Source organism: Apteryx mantelli, chromosome 23 (genome assembly GCF_036417845.1).
Source record: "Apteryx mantelli isolate bAptMan1 chromosome 23, bAptMan1.hap1, whole genome shotgun sequence".
Lineage (NCBI taxonomy): Eukaryota > Metazoa > Chordata > Aves > Apterygiformes > Apterygidae > Apteryx > Apteryx mantelli.
The window spans coordinates 10,997,699-11,013,071 of NC_090000.1; the positions used below are offsets into that span (position 1 = coordinate 10,997,699).

A 15,373-nucleotide genomic window follows, 5' to 3' on the forward strand; every position below is an offset into this window, starting at 1 on the left:
TATAACATTAGCTACCCTACAGTAAGAATGACTGTGCCCTAAGAATAAGAGCTAAGCTATAACGAATAACTACAATAATACTAATGATAACTATAACTCATACTTCCCTAAGTATAACCAAGAATAATATCTATGTCCTACACTTAGAAAAATAGCTATGAACTAAGAACCCTCCAACTACTCCAAGAATACTGTAACTAACTGTAAGCAACCAACACAGCAAATACAATAACCAACTCTAACTATCTTAATACTATCCTATAAAATTAAGTACCCTATATCCTAACAAGGGCCTTGGGACGGGTGGTGGGAGCTGTTCCCAGGTGCTGTCTCTGTCCCACAGTGGAGGGGATCCGTGAGATGGATGTGATCTTGCAATCTGCCCTGTCTCTGCCAGGCAGGTCTTGGCATGTGGTGGCCAGGTGCAGGCCAGGAGGCGACATGCAGCCTGGCAGTCCTCGGTCTCCCCTGGCACCTTTTGCTCAGCTCCCCCTGCCTGAGTGCTGGCACCAGCTTGGACTTCCTGGGGGAGCTGTGCCCAAGCTGGTGGGGAGTGGGGGGCCTCCTGCAGGGCTAGCGCCTTGTCAGTACTTGTCAATACTTGTCCAGTACTCTCTGACCAGGTTCGTTTAGCTATTCCACACGCACAGAGAATGTAATGTTTAATATAATGGTTTGCTTTGAAGATATTTGATGTTACACGGGGTGTTTGATTTAGCAGAGTGATCCAGCAAGATACTGAAATCACAATACAAGTGTACACTTACAGAGTTCAACCACAGTACCAATGTGATTGCCATTACCGGTCTCTATAATATGCTCACCATTATGATGCTGGGTGTCCCCAGTCACCGGGAAGGAATACGTGGGTTGAAGCCAGCTCAAGCCCGTTGCTCTCTTTGAAATTCCTTTGTTAGTTGTTGAGGTTTTATACTCCATGTTGGGCTGAGCCACATATATACTTCCCCCATGCTGGTCTGGCTAATTCAGGGAGACATTCACATTCTTTTGATAAGCTCAGGAAGAAACATTTACACCTGGTCCAATTAACAGCTATGGCTGCTTATCTAAAACAAAGGTCACCCTCTGGTCCCCTTTGTGTTGAGATAAAAGTCAATTCTCTGTGCATCAGCAAGAATTAAGGAGCAGCATCCTACACTATTCCTGAACTTCATGGGGCACCTGGCCCTCTGAGCCTTCTCCCATTGTAGGGGTTATTGGTCAGTCACACGTGTCCTCCTCTTCTTCGCCCCCCTCCAACAGGTCGATGGGGCATGGGGTGGGCTGCCCTTCCAGGGGGTCCACCTCCATGGGCTCCGGGGTGGCTGCAGCAGTCTGGAGGAGGGCAGCACGTCAATCCCAGATGGTTCTGCCCACCTTCCTCCTGGTCCACAGAGCTGCCCTTCCACAGCCACTCTGCCTGGCTCATGGCTGGAACCTCCATGGCGGGCAGGAGCGGAGAGCTTGATCCCGGGCCCTCTCCCACCACTGGCCTGGTCCAAACTCTGGAACAGCGGCACTGAGGTCACTGCTGACATGTGGAGGCAGTGGTGGCAGCATGCCTGGCTTAGTCCCCCACCACAGGGACCCTGCCTGGCTCTGTCCTGCAGGGGGATCATTGGGGCTTGAAGGTGCCTCTGTGGGGAGGCAGCCCCAGTGCTGCGTCCTGCTCTCTTTGGGACCCTTCCTGTGAGCAACATGGGCAGCAACAGTGGGAACTCCCACAGCAACACACCTCTGCTCGGCCCTGCCACTGCTGACCTTGGGGTTCCTCTAGATCCCACCAGGCATCACCTTTCAGTGAGATGGTGCAGTGCTACGTGGTTCAACTCAGCCATACTGCTGCCACGTCTGCTGCTCCACCAGGAAGGCCTCATGCTTTTCTCTGTGCTCTCAGAGCTCCATCTTCTTCCCAACACCAAAGGGGAAAGCAAAACCTCTTCAGTTTTACGTAAAGCCAGGAGGGCAGAGACATCCTGCAGACCTCTCTCATGCCAGCCACAATGAGGTCTGGTTCCTGGAGGGTTTCTGAGGTCTCTGAGACACTGCACAGTGCTGCGGGGCCAGGCCAAAAACCGGGGAACATGTGCAGCAAATCAGCCCAGGAACAAGACCTGAGACTGAACAGATACTGGCCGCAGGGCAAGGGGTCTTGGGGTTGATGCTCTGCAAGAGGAAGGGCAGACTCCCTGGTTTGGGAAGGGAGGATGTCAAACAAGTAAAGAGTTAACAGGACTGAAGAAGTCTGCCGCCTGGTATGCGCAAGAACTGATATGCTCAAGGCTGCAGACTAGAAGAGCTAACGGCTAAAGAACTCTGCTGCCTGACAAGGCCAAGGAATCTGCATGGACCCACAGGGAGGGGAGAAGTGATACAAAGGTGTTGTGGTCTTGCCTTGCTAGCAGGGTCCTTCCAAGCAGACAAACAGTCCTGTTATTATGAAACTCGCAAAGGTCAGCAAAAGCAGTGTTTGCCCAGAGTCCCAGCCATATAAAAAGAGACTTGGCAGCTAAGAGAGTTTGAGCAGGGACGGGAACGTGACCTGACCATCCTCTTCAGCTGCACCGTGAGTATTTCCCCACCCTCCCCTTTTCCTGGGATGCCGGGTTAAGGTAACTCCTCGAGGTTGAGAGTCCTCTCGCTAAGAGAGTGAACAAGCTAGCTTTCAAGTAGGGATAAGCAGGGTTTTCAATTACTAGCGCAGTAACTGACGGTTTCAGGTTATCCTTTCTAAATCAGTAATTGATGATTTCGGGCTATCCTTTCTAAATTAGTAATCGCATTATTTTAATGGATGTTATTAATCCAAGAGCTTGCGTGAGGAAGTAAGCATAGTTTTTTTATTACGTTACTGTCTCAGTCATTGCTATCAAACCTTCATAGCGTGACAGAGGGCCAAACACCAGAGGAATTCTTTAGCCTCAGCCACCCCTGGCCCATATCTGCATCTTCCTCGGAGTGCCACAGCTACCCCACGGCTGGCAGGGAGGTCTGGTTCATGGGCACAGCCTCAAGAGCCTGCTGCTCTCCATCCCACAAGCCTCTCAGGAAAAGACAGTCTTTCCCTAGGCACTGATGCCAGGGCAAGCAAGGAACATGCCGCGGAGAGGAAACGCCACCCGTACTTGGAGATATTTACCAAAGGAACTGCTGCTGAGCTGTTTTCCACAACCTGTTCAACTCCACCCTCCTCCTCCACTCTTCCTGGTGGGCTTTATATGGCTGCAGCCTTTGCAGAAGCTGCCTTGCTTGTGTTGACAGGACATGACAGCAGCGGGGACAAAGCTTTTCTCGCATCCTGGCTCAGTGCCTGCCTGCCCCTGCACACATGCTCCCACTGGCACCCACCATCCCCTTCAACACAGCACCGGTGTCAGGCACTCGCTGGGGGCTGCCCAAAGAGACTGGGCATCCTGCGCTAAGCCAGGGCATCCCTGGGCCTTGACCCCACAGCATGGCCATCCCTGCTGCTCGTCTCTCCAAGGCCTTGGCAGGAGCTTGCACACGCTCTTGCTGTTGCCTCCGGCCACTGGACTGGTTTCTTCTCCTTCTCTGCTCAGGGAGGGGAGGGGAGAGAAAAATCTCCTCCTAGGCAATCTCCTCCCTGAAGGTGATTGTCTCTCGTCCTGTTTGCACTTTAGCCCACTGCTTCCTGGTCTTTTGGGGCCCGGGGAAGCCTGGTGAGAAGTCAGGGCAATGCCCTGCAGGTATTACAGCCTGCTGCTTTGCCTGTGTTGGAAGCAGAGGAAGATCTGACCCCAGCTCTCACCTCCCTCACATGCCCAGACAATTCAGCACTCCAGAAGCCCATGACTGCAAGCCCTGGGCGGTCCCCCAGCCCATGAGGCCCGCTCTGGCCTCCCAAACCCCTAATGCGGAGACCTACCCCAGGCAGGGACACCAGGGCAACAGCTGAGACACCAGGAGAGCCACCTCAACACACCCACAGGGGCATGATCTGGTTCCACAGGGCTCCATGACGCTTCCTAGGGGTCCCTCGATCTCATTCAGGTATCATACACAGCATCATAAACGAGGGCAGGGAATGGCTATTGACTTTTTCTGCAGAGCAGGAATGAGGAGGGGAAACCCCACAGCAGGTTTGACAGGTCACACCAAATGACCCAAGTGAGTCCTTTGGACCTCAGGTTTTACCCTGAGCGTCAGTGCTCACTACCCCAGTGCCTAAGTCTAAGTCGCAGGCGGGTGATCAGTCTGTGCCCTCCCCACAGCACAGCACATCACTTCTTCTGTCCTTCAGCTTTTATTGACAACTTCTCCCTCAGGTTCATGAGCCCACAAGCACAGAATGCAAGGGCAGGGCAAAAAGATGGAGTCATTCACAAGACAGAAAGGAAGAGCCAAAAGAAGGAATTGAATGAGCGCTTCTGAAGGGATCTTTTCAGGCTCTCTATCCATAGAACTATGTTTTTCTGCTTTTGACACCACCATTACATGAATCTCAGTGATGTACCACTTCTCCTCTCAGCTGACTGTCCAGAGCAGGGAGTCTGACTTCAGGAGGATCCTTCACCTCAACTGCTTTGCCTTTCCCTACACATTTCCCCACAACTGGTGGCAACACACTGCAAATACACCACACAAGGAGTTGGTAGGAGAAAAGCAGGAGCACATCCTCCAGCTTGCACTCACAAGCCAAGCAGGGGTCTACAGCAGAGGGCAGATCTGCACGAGACTTAGGTCTAGTCTACTCACTGCATTTAACCCAAAAGAAAAACAAATAGCTGTGAGCTGTATTGCTCCGACGTGGCACAACACAAGGAAAGCTCAGCATTCCCAGGGCTAGGCCCTCTCTTGGCAGAACAAATGGAGCAGCAGTGTCCCAGGCCATGACTGGCACCAGGGCATAGCATTGCCCCACTTCTCAACCTCTGGGAAAACTAGTTAATAAATAAGTCACTTTCATACCTGTTCAGAACCTCTTCGCATTAACACAAGTAACACAGGCAAGGAAAACAGCTCCCCTGCACACATCCAGGAGCACACAGTTACCCAAAGCCACAGTCTCACCTCACTGCATGCTTTGAGGACCTGATTTCAGACATATTTCTCCTGTCAGCTCAACACCACTCATCCAGATAGTAGAACAACATCCTCAGGAGAGTAGTCGCTTGCTGTGGGGGGATGCTTCCAGCTTCCCCCACACACATTTGGTGCCAGTTACACGCAGTCTGAATTCCTGTATTTTACACTACAAAAGGGAGGATGTCAAGACTTTGAAATTAGGCCTGCTTGAGCACCAAGACACTGAGAAACAAAAGCCTCCTCTCACTGCTGGGGTACTGTTAATTGTTGTGGTCTGGACTGTCTCCTCATCAGGACCTTGAGAGATAACACCTGCCTTCACAGCTGGGACAGTGTTAATCATTGTGGACTGGAATTAACTCCTCCTTACCCCAGCTATGGGATCACTCCTTGGAACCACCACTGCAAGAGTAGAGCAGTCATTCACAGTCACTCAAGCTCCTTTCTTGAGTACTGAGGAGTGCACAAGGCTGCTAGCCTGCCATTGGGAGTGTTCAGCCACCCTCCCCCATGACTGTGGCTGTGATGGTCATAACAATGACGGAGGATAGTTGAACCCTGCAGCAGCCAAGAGCTAGGGACTCTGAATGCGTGAAGAGAACTGCAGCTGGCCTAGCCTCCACCTTCCTCTGAAGGGCATAAATAGGTTGGCCCCAGAGACCATCTTTCACTCTTTGCAGGTGACAGCGGGTCTGCCAGCTTGCGCAACCCCTCAGGATGGGGATGCCCTCCCGCAGTTACCTGGGATTGAGTGTACATTGACCGCTGAGGTAACGTGTGGGAAAGATCAATCAGAATTGGTTTGCCTAGTTCATTCATTTGGGTAGTTACAGTTAGTATAAATTAGCTAGCTTTTTCTGCTTACTAAGTAGTTACCGGTAGCTTAACTTTCAGTGCAACTAGAAATAAGTATTCTAGTTGAGCTAAGTTTCTGTTAATAAGAATTGTTGCTTTATACTGTTGCAACTTGTGCAGTAAATTTTGATCTTTGAGACAAGTTGTGGAGTCATGCAGTAAATCTCCTTCTCCCCCTCCTTCCCTCCCTCGCGGCACACAAAACCCACACGGTCCATTGTCCTGCGACACTCACTGAAAAGACCTGCTGGATGTACAAAGTGAGGAAGCTCTTCATAGCTGACTCGCTGGGACAGTTCCCACATGAACATGCTGGAGTGCAGCATGTGCTACAATGGTCTGAGCCTGTCTCCTCATCCCTTGCAGTCAGCCTACCTAGGAGGTACTTGGCCCATTTGGACATCTGCTCCAAAACTCTGTTCCTAGAGGACTGCTTTACTCTCTGGGATTGTCTTCTCCCACACCTTTCTCGGGTCCACATTCTGGAAAGGGGTGGGGGGCAGCTGGGACATGTCTGAGACCTCACAGAGTCTCTTTGCAAGGAATAATTCCTCACGAGGGGAACACACTCCTGCATCTACACTGTTCGCACACACATCAACTTCCTCTGTTAGCATGCTCAAGCCAAGGACATGGTTTCCAAGCAGTTCACACAGAATTCAGAAAGACAGGTTCCAAATCCCAGCTTCCCAACTAAAAGGAAGGTTTGACACAGGCTAGGGGACAGTGGACAATCAGCCCTGGAGGCCATTTCCCACCAGACCAAATATCGTGACTTCCCTGAGATATGTCAGCCCCTCCACTGCCCACAGCTCCAAGTGGAGCTTGTTACTCTCAGGGGGCAGAGGGATGTTCCCTGCCTGTTTTCCCTTCTGCACAAACACACCCCAAAGACAAAAGTGCAGTCTGCCACTGCAGGCAAGAAGTGGGGTTCAGTGGGAAAGTGCCTTTCAACAGCACCAATGACTCTTTGGAGCCTGGGGCTCTCCCTGGCTCTTATTCCACAATGAATCACTGCAGATGGACAGGAGCAGAGAAACAGACTTCCAAAGGATACCTGCTCCTCTGCCTGGCATCACACTGTCCCCTTGGCTCTAAATTTCAGTAACAATGATTTAATATAAGAACAAGAGTTCTCCAAGGCATGTGACACCCAAGAACAATAAGGCATACTAATTGCTTGAATAATGTGTAACTCCTGATTTTCTCTTCCTTTCCTGACTCTGGCCGGGGTCCTCCACCCGTGAAGGACACCAAGGTCACTTTGGAGTTCAGTCTGGCAATGGGTGTCAAGGACAGCAAGAAGGGATTCTTTAAATACATCAGCAACAAAAGGAAGACTAGGGAGAATGTGGGCCCACTGATGAATGGGGCAGGGGCCCTGGTGACAAGGGATACAGAGGAGGCAGAGATACTGAATGCCTTCTTTGCTTCAGTCTTTACTGCTAAGGCCAGCCCTCAGGAATCCCAGACCCTGGAGGCAAGAGAGAAAGTCTGGAGAAAGGAAGACTTTGCCTTGGTGAAGGAGAATCAGGTTAGAGATCATTTAAGCAAACCTGACATACACAACTCCTCGGGCCCTGATGGGACGCATCCATGAGTGCTGAATGAGCTGGAGGATGTCATTGTTATGCCACTCTCCGTCATCTTTAAAAGGTCATGGAGAACAGGAGAGGTGCCTGAGGATGGGAAGAAAGCCAGTGTCACCCCAGTCTTCAAAAAGGGCAGGAAGGCGGACCCAGGAAACTACAAGCCAGTCAGCCTCACCTCCATCCCTGGAAAGGTGATGGAGCAGCTCATCCTGGATGACAGCTCTAAGCATGTGGAGGAAAAGAAGGTGATCAGGAGTAGTCAGCATGGATTCACCAAGGGGAAATCATGCTGAACCTATCTGAAAGCCTCCTCTGATGGGATGACCATCTGGGCAGATGAGGGGAGAGCAGTGGATGTTGTCTCCCTTGACTTCAGCAAGGCTTTTGGCACTGCCTCCCATAACATCCTCATAGGGAAGCTCAGGAAGTGTGGGCTAGCTGAGTGGACAGTGAGGTGGATTGAGAACTGGCTGAAAGGCAGAGCTCAGAGGGTTGTGATCAGCAGCACAGAGTGTAATTGGAGGCCTGTAGCTAGTGGTGTCCCCCAGGGGTCAGTACTGGGTCCAGTCTTGTTCAACTTATTCATCAGTGACCTGGATGAAGGGACAGAGTGCACCCTCATCAAGTTTGCTGATGATACAAAACTGGGAGGAGTGGCGGATACACCAGAGGGCTGTGCTGCCATTCAGAGAGACCTGGACAGTCTGGAGAGGTGGGCAGAGAGGAACCTCATAAAGTTCAACAAAGGCAAGTGCAGGGTCCTGCACCTGGGGAGGAATAACCCCATGCACCAGTACAGGTTGGGGGTCGACCTGCTGGAAAGCAGTTCTGTGGAGAAGGACCTGGGAGTGCTGGTGGACAAGAAGTCGACCATGAGTCAGCAATGTGCCCTTGTGGCCAAGAAGGCCAATGGTATCCTGGGGTGCATCAGGAAGAGTGTTGCCAGCAGGTCGAGGGAGGTGATTCTCCCCCTCTACTCAGCCCTGGTGAGGGCACATCTAGAGTACTGCGTCCAGTTCTGGGCTCCCCAGTACAAGAGGGATGTGGCACTACTGGAGGAAGTCCAGCAAAGGGCTACAAAGATGATTAGGGGACTGGAGCATCTTTCTTATGAGGAAGGGCTGAGAGAGCTGGGCCTGAAGAATAGAAGGCTGAGGGGGGATCTTATCAATGAGTATAAGTATCTGAAGGGAGGGTGTTGAGAGGATCGGACCAGACTATTTTCAGTGGTGTCCAGCGACATGACGCGAGGCAACGGGCACAAACTGAAACACAGGAAGTTCCATCTGAACATGAGGAGAAACTTCTTGACTGTGATGGTGACAGAGCACTGGCACAGGTTTCTCAGAAAGGTTGTGGAGTCTCCTTCTCTGGAAATACTGAAAAGCCCTCTGGATACTATCCTGGACAGCATGCTCTTGGTGACCCAGTTGAAGCATGAGGGGTTGGACTAGATGATCTCCAGAGGTCCCTTCCAACCTCAACCATTCTGCGATTCTGTGATTCCTATTCAGTGGCATGTATTTCTGTGCAGAATCACATGCCTTCCTTCTGCAGGAAGATGATGTGGGAAACAATCCATCAGCAGCTGCAGCAGGACATGCCCTGTGAGAGTAACATTGTGATCCCCTTCTGGTGAGGAACTCTCATTTGAACTATGTTTCTGATGCCTCCTTTCAAAAAGCTACAGATACACAGATTTTCGTGTTGAGGCTGCAAAGTGGTGGCTAAGCTGTTGGGGGTTTTTTTGTTTTTTTTTTTTTGCCAGTGGTGGATGATGCCCCCTAAGTGCAAGTCAGTGAGACTGCTGTGCTCCTTCACAGGGATAGAGCAAGCCCCTGTGCTGAGAGCAGCTGCTACCTGAACCCCTACCTTTGGGGGTGGAAAGCTCATGCCTTGCAGCATCCATGGGCCAGCCTACGCACAACTGAAAATCTTGTCTGTGGTAATCACCACTGTGTTACCTGAACTAATCTCCACGAGGACACCATGCTTTGCTCCTGTGTCAGAGAGAGATTTCTTCTGGTTTTGGAATATCAATGATCTAGATGATTCCTAAAAGTCGATTGGTGATGACCCTAGCAAGACAGCATTTACAATCTCTGATTTGTAACAAATGCCTAGGGAAGCCCCTGTGGCTGGTGTTTCTTTCTGTTTGTGTCTCTTTCTGTTCGAGGCAGCTCCTCCTTTCAGCAGCAGAGAGGTTTTCTGCCTTTGTGAGCCAGGAGATGATCTCCTTGGTACCATGTCAGGTGTCTTGAGAACTCTCGTTGGACACAGAGAGCAACTGAGGGCAAACACTGCCTGAAGTTTCTGCTGCTGCTTTTTTCTTTCAGGTGAGCAACAGATGCACATTTGTGGATATTCTGTGGGTGTGAAGTTTGCATGATAAGCTATTCATGGAGGTAGAGGAAAGAGCAGGTGCATGTAGGTCCTACGCCTGTGACACTTCCATGACTTTTGTGAGGCTCAAGAGACTAAAGGGTGCCCTGAATGCCTTTGTGATGAGTTGGAGGGGTCGTGGAGGAGGGATTTCTCAGGAGACCATCAGGCTGTGTGTGGGGCCAGCAGTGCTCTGGAGCTCTGCTGATGCCTGTGCGGCGGGACCTGCGTCTCCTCAGATGCAGTGCCATGGATCTGTGAGGGTCTGCAAGTGAGCTGGAGGGCAGCACAGGAATTTGCAATGGTCTTGGGAAGAGGCCAACATAATGTTGGGAGAGGCCTGTCTGTTCTCCCAAGAAGGAATGTGAAGAGGAGACGAGAGTTGGCCTCCGAGGGCAGGAAGGAGGATTTGTGTTTGAAGGACCTTTCCCCCGGGAAGGACAGTGAAATGCTGGCACAGCGTTCTTGAGCATGGATGTTGGACTAGATGATCTCCAGAGGTCCCTTGCATCTTCATGCTGCCCTATATTCTTAAGTCTTCATCCTACCAAACTGCTCTGCCAAGCTCTCCTAAATAGCATGATTTGGCTAAGTACATTTCTCCAGTGCTGAAAATGACTGGTCTCCTAAGAATGAAAATAGATAATGATCAGGAATGCATTCTGTAGTCCCTAGACACCTAAGCAATATATATATAATGTATATACATATATGTGTGTGTATATATATTTTTATATCTATCATATATATACATATGCATATATAATTATTTCATGACAGAGCACTTGTGTAGAACAACAGAGTCACCACATAACTGCATGAACTGTATTTTCATAGTTGTGTGTGGTGCACGGTTCATTTGTACAGGCTAATAAATCTTTGCTTTTAAATGCAACAGCAGCCTCTTTCTTTCAGTGTGCAAGAAATCCCAAACAAACCAGCCAAATCCCTGCTTGCATGAACTTGGTGACGAGTCCATTCAATGGACTCAGGCATCCTGCTGGATCCATGGCTGCGGGAGCCTGCATAAGCCCCCTCTGCCAACACAGCCTGGGGGTGGCTCAGGCCTCCCTGGAGTGCCCCAGCCAAGCAGGGAACAGCCCTGCAAGGACAGCGTGTTTCTGGCCTATCGCCTTCAGAGACAGAGGTGTCATACAATCAATTTCACAGCCCTGTTCCTGCTGATCAGTTGCTCAGACTGAAGTGACCTCAGAGGGACTTTGCTGATGCTGTGCCTGCTGTTGGGCAATCCGGTGCTCAGGCAGAAGTGACTTTGCAATCTATAGGGAAGCCATCAACCTGGTTCTGGCCTATCAGCAGCAGAGACCGAGGTGACTTTCCAAGAAACCACAGCAAACAAGAGTCTGTTGCTGGCATACTGTCTACAGAGAAGGAAGTGAGCTCACAACCAGCATCAGAGCCACTGAAGAGTCCCCACTTTTGCCATATCAGATACTCAGGCAGCAGTGACCTCACAATCAACATCCATGCCTGTGCCTGCTGCTGGCCTATCAGGTACTCAGGCAACAGTGACTTCCCAATCAACAACCAAGCCACATGCCTGCTGCTGGCCTTTTGCATACTGAGGCAAAAATGTCCTCACAGTCAACTCCAAGCCATAAGCCTGTTTCTGGTCTATCACTCTGGTTGAGACCTTGCACTGAGCAGGTATCGACCCCCAGGGAAAGGCATCTTTCCCCTTCTGAGAGAGCAGAGAGACTCTCTGGTTCAAAAAGGGAGAGCCAAACACTGGAGGCACCTCGTAGTCTTCAGCCACCCAGGACTTTAAGGTCCCACACTGAAATCTTTGACTGAGTGCCCAGCAACTCCCTCTTGGCTGGAAGGGTCTCTCAAATCCTGTTGCCCTCCATCTCATGAGGGGTGTCAGGAAAAGGCCTCCATCACCCAAGTGCCACTGGTCACGGAAGAAATGGCCTCGCCAGAGCGGGGGTAAATCCACCTGCATTTGGAGACGTTTGCTGGTGGGACTTCGGCCTTCATTCCCTCTCTTTTGTTTCTACTTTCTTCCTCGACCTCTCCCCCACAAATTTAGCTTACTCTGTGAGGTGCATCATGAGCCAATATCATGAGCAGAGGAGGCCGTATCCAGCCCTGTGGCTCAGGGATTGGGATCCCTGGTGCCTCAGGTGAGTCACTGCCACTTGGCTTTTCCAGACCTTTGCTGTGAGCTTGTGCATACACTTGCTTTTTCAGTGGGCTCCCCAGGCTGTCCGGATTATCAGCTTGGCATTTCCTTGCACTCAGTTCTTTCTCCACAGGTCTGCTCTATTATGCAAGGGAAAAAACAGAGTCGTAGTCTGAGCTGTGACCCTAGGAAATATTACTGAAGAGCATAGAAGTCATCAGGTAGTTTACAGTCACCCGCAGAACATTCAGCCCTAATCTTCTCTCTTTCAAACCAAACTCAGGCCTCATCCTGCAGCCACTGAAGCCGATGGAAACGTTTTTTGGCTTTTTTGTCACCCTCATTGGTGTGCTTGAGCATGAGTCCTAATGCTTTAATTAAAATTTAGATGAGCAAAGACATGTTCTATCACTAAAAAAATCATAATCTTGTCCATGCTATCAGAGGTAGAGTAAATCAGAAGTGGCAACTGGCAGAAATGCCTTTTTTTTTTTTTTAATTGTTTTAAAATGTTTGCAGTACCTGGGCAATTGATCATACTGCTCTCTCCAACATTGGTAGTCTGCCAACTCTGCCTTTTCTTTAATTTGCTTCTCTTTGGTCGAAACTGCCAGGATATTTCATCTGTCCCACTGCACTCGCCCTGCTGCCTGCACGCTTGCTAATACAACCCAGGGTAAGGGTGGCCCTTTGCCAGCCCCACACCCCCTCGTCCCTCTCTGCCTCCACCATGGGACACTGCCTGGTTCCGGATGGGGCCCAGCAGAGGTCTCCACCACCAGCCGTTCCCCAGCAAAAGGAAGAAACTCTGATATTCCTGGCATGGAGCTGATGTCAAAACAGCAGCTGGAGCCCAGCTGGCCCAATGCTCTCGTCCCTCTGGGCCCAGTCATGGGGCCCCAAGAGGGGCTGCTCACCCTGCCCCACTGTCCTTCACACTACCCATCCCTCCACGCCCCATCCACCCCTGGCAATTACCAAGTGCCCTGGGCAGGGTCAGCTTCAGCTCCCTGAAGAGGGAGTGGGGGTGCAGGACAGTGCGCTGGGGTGGCTGGGCTGCAGGCTGCGATGGCCTTGCCAAACCAGGAGGTGGGGGGAGAGGCCGAACCCGGTGCCTGACTGGAGCTGGAGCCCCATCATGGGGGGAGGTGGGAGGGCCAGGGGCCAGGCAGCAGCTGCAAGGCTGTGCCAGCTCCTGCTGCACTAGTGGTCCCTACAGTATGGGGAGAGGGGACAGAAGACAGGGAACTGCGAGGGTGGCGGTAGGTCAGCAGGGGGCAGTGGGGATTGCAGAGAGGGCTTGTAGCTGGTGTTTCTGCAGCGCAGTGGCACTCACACCAAAGCCACAGCCGCTCTGTGGGCACAGCAGCTCTGGGGGGCAGGGGTATGTCAGCCTCCCCATCAGTCTCCAAGCTGGCACTGGACCCAGTGGCACAAGGAAACAGAGGACAGTGACACTCTCTTTCCCTTGTTCCTATGTCCAGCAGATTCCCTACCCCAGACTGCCTGCAGCCCCCCGTGCCAGCCCCTCTCTCCAGGACAGCATGAGAGTCCCTGCCCTGGAGCTCCTCAGGCAGCCTCTGTTGCCCCAGGGACACAGCAGCCTGCCTTAGCTGACATACATAGAAATGGATTTTTCTTTCTCATGTATTGCTCCTTGCAAGCACACAATTGCTCCTTTTCTCTTCCCCAGGGATGTCCCTGCTCCCCGGAGAGCCTTTCTGCAGGTGAGTGCATCAGTGCTGGCTGGCTCTTCCTGGACCCTCCCTTGTGCTCTCCACGGGGCAAAACCTGGCAGTGCTGCTCTGCAGAGAAAGTGGGCTATGGTGCCCTGGGGCCACAGGGTGACTCTGCACTGGCCATGGTGGTCAGGGTGGGAAGCAGACCCAGATGCACAGGCATCTTTGCACCTGACAGCCCCCTACCAAGGGGTCTGTTGCCATGGATGATGCTCTGAGCAAGCACAGAGCATTTCAGATGGCTCAGGCTATGTTCAAGTGTGTCATTAGATCCAGCCCACTGAAGGTGACATGAACCACTCTCCAGGCTCCCTTCCCTGTGCCTGCAGGGTCTGCACTGTGGGCATCTGTCACCGGTCCTGTCATACAGCAGACAGTCCCAGGCAGATACCACTTGACCATTCAGCACCTCCGGGAGCACTGGGCACCCACAAGTGAGAGCTGAATCCAGCCCTCCTTCCCTAACACATCACGCCATGAGCTCATTACATTGAGCCCATGGAGAACCCCAGAAAAGCAACAGTCCCTTTCAGGGTGAAAGTCCTGGAGCACATTCTTGGCTGCAGCTTTGGAAGGAGAGCCCAATCTTCAAGCACTGCACTGTGGAAATCCCCTTTTGCTAGAGAAAGGACAGCTCTGACATTGTGATAGGCACTTTTACAGAATGTCTCTGGATCCGACCTACTGGATTCTTGCCTCTGCAGAAGTGAGATGAATTCAAAAATTTGTGTACAAACATTATTACCACAGCGAGAATGCCCAAAGCACAAGAGCTGTCTGAGAAAATTAGAAATCAGTTATGAAGAGGGATGGGCAGCTTATTGCTGCTGAATTCATACCAGCTGAATCCATTTTTTCAGTGTGTCCTCGAGCTCCTCGTTCCTCATGCTGTAGATGAGGGGGTTCACTGTTGGAGGCAGCAGTGAGTACAGAACAGCCACCACCAGCTCCAGAGCTGTGGAGGAGCTGGAGGGGGGCTTCAGGGAGGCAAACAGGCCAGTGCTGGGAAACAGGGAGACCACGGCCAGGTGGGGGAGGCACATGGAAAAGGCTTTGTGCTGGCCCTGCACAGAGGACATCCTCAGTACGGCTGTGAAGATCTGCACGTAAGACAGCACAATGAAAACCAAACACCCAAAGGCTAAATACACGCTTAATACCAGAGCCCCAACTTCCCTGAGGTAGGAGTCTGAGCAGGAGAGCTTGAGGAGCTGGGGAAGGTCACAGAAGAAAAGGTCCACTGCGTTGCCTTGACAGAGTGATATACTGATAACATACTAGCACTGTGTAGGAGAGCATAGAGAAAGCCACAGGCCCAGGCATCTGTTGCCATTTTGGCACAAACTCTGCTGCCCAAGAGGGTGCCATAATGCAGAGGTTTGCAGATGGCAACAAGACGGTCATACGCCATGACGATGAGGAGATAAAACTCTCCTGAAAATAAGAAAAAGAAGAAAAAGACCTGGGTAGCACATCCTGAGTAGGAAATGGCCCTGGTGTCCCACAGGGAATTGGCCATGGATTTGGGGACAGTGGTGGAGATGGAGCCGAGGTCCAGGACAGAGAGATTGAGGAGGAAGGAGTACATGGGGCACAGGCAGGGCAGCACCAGC

General features: G+C 51.4%; 1 pseudogene; it reads right to left on the reverse strand.

The window, feature by feature from the left end:
• Nucleotides 1–1,221: 1,221 nt before the first annotated feature.
• On the reverse strand, nucleotides 1,222–15,171 carry LOC136994008 (olfactory receptor 14A16-like; annotated as a pseudogene).
• Between the last annotated feature and the right edge of the window lie 202 nt (nucleotides 15,172–15,373).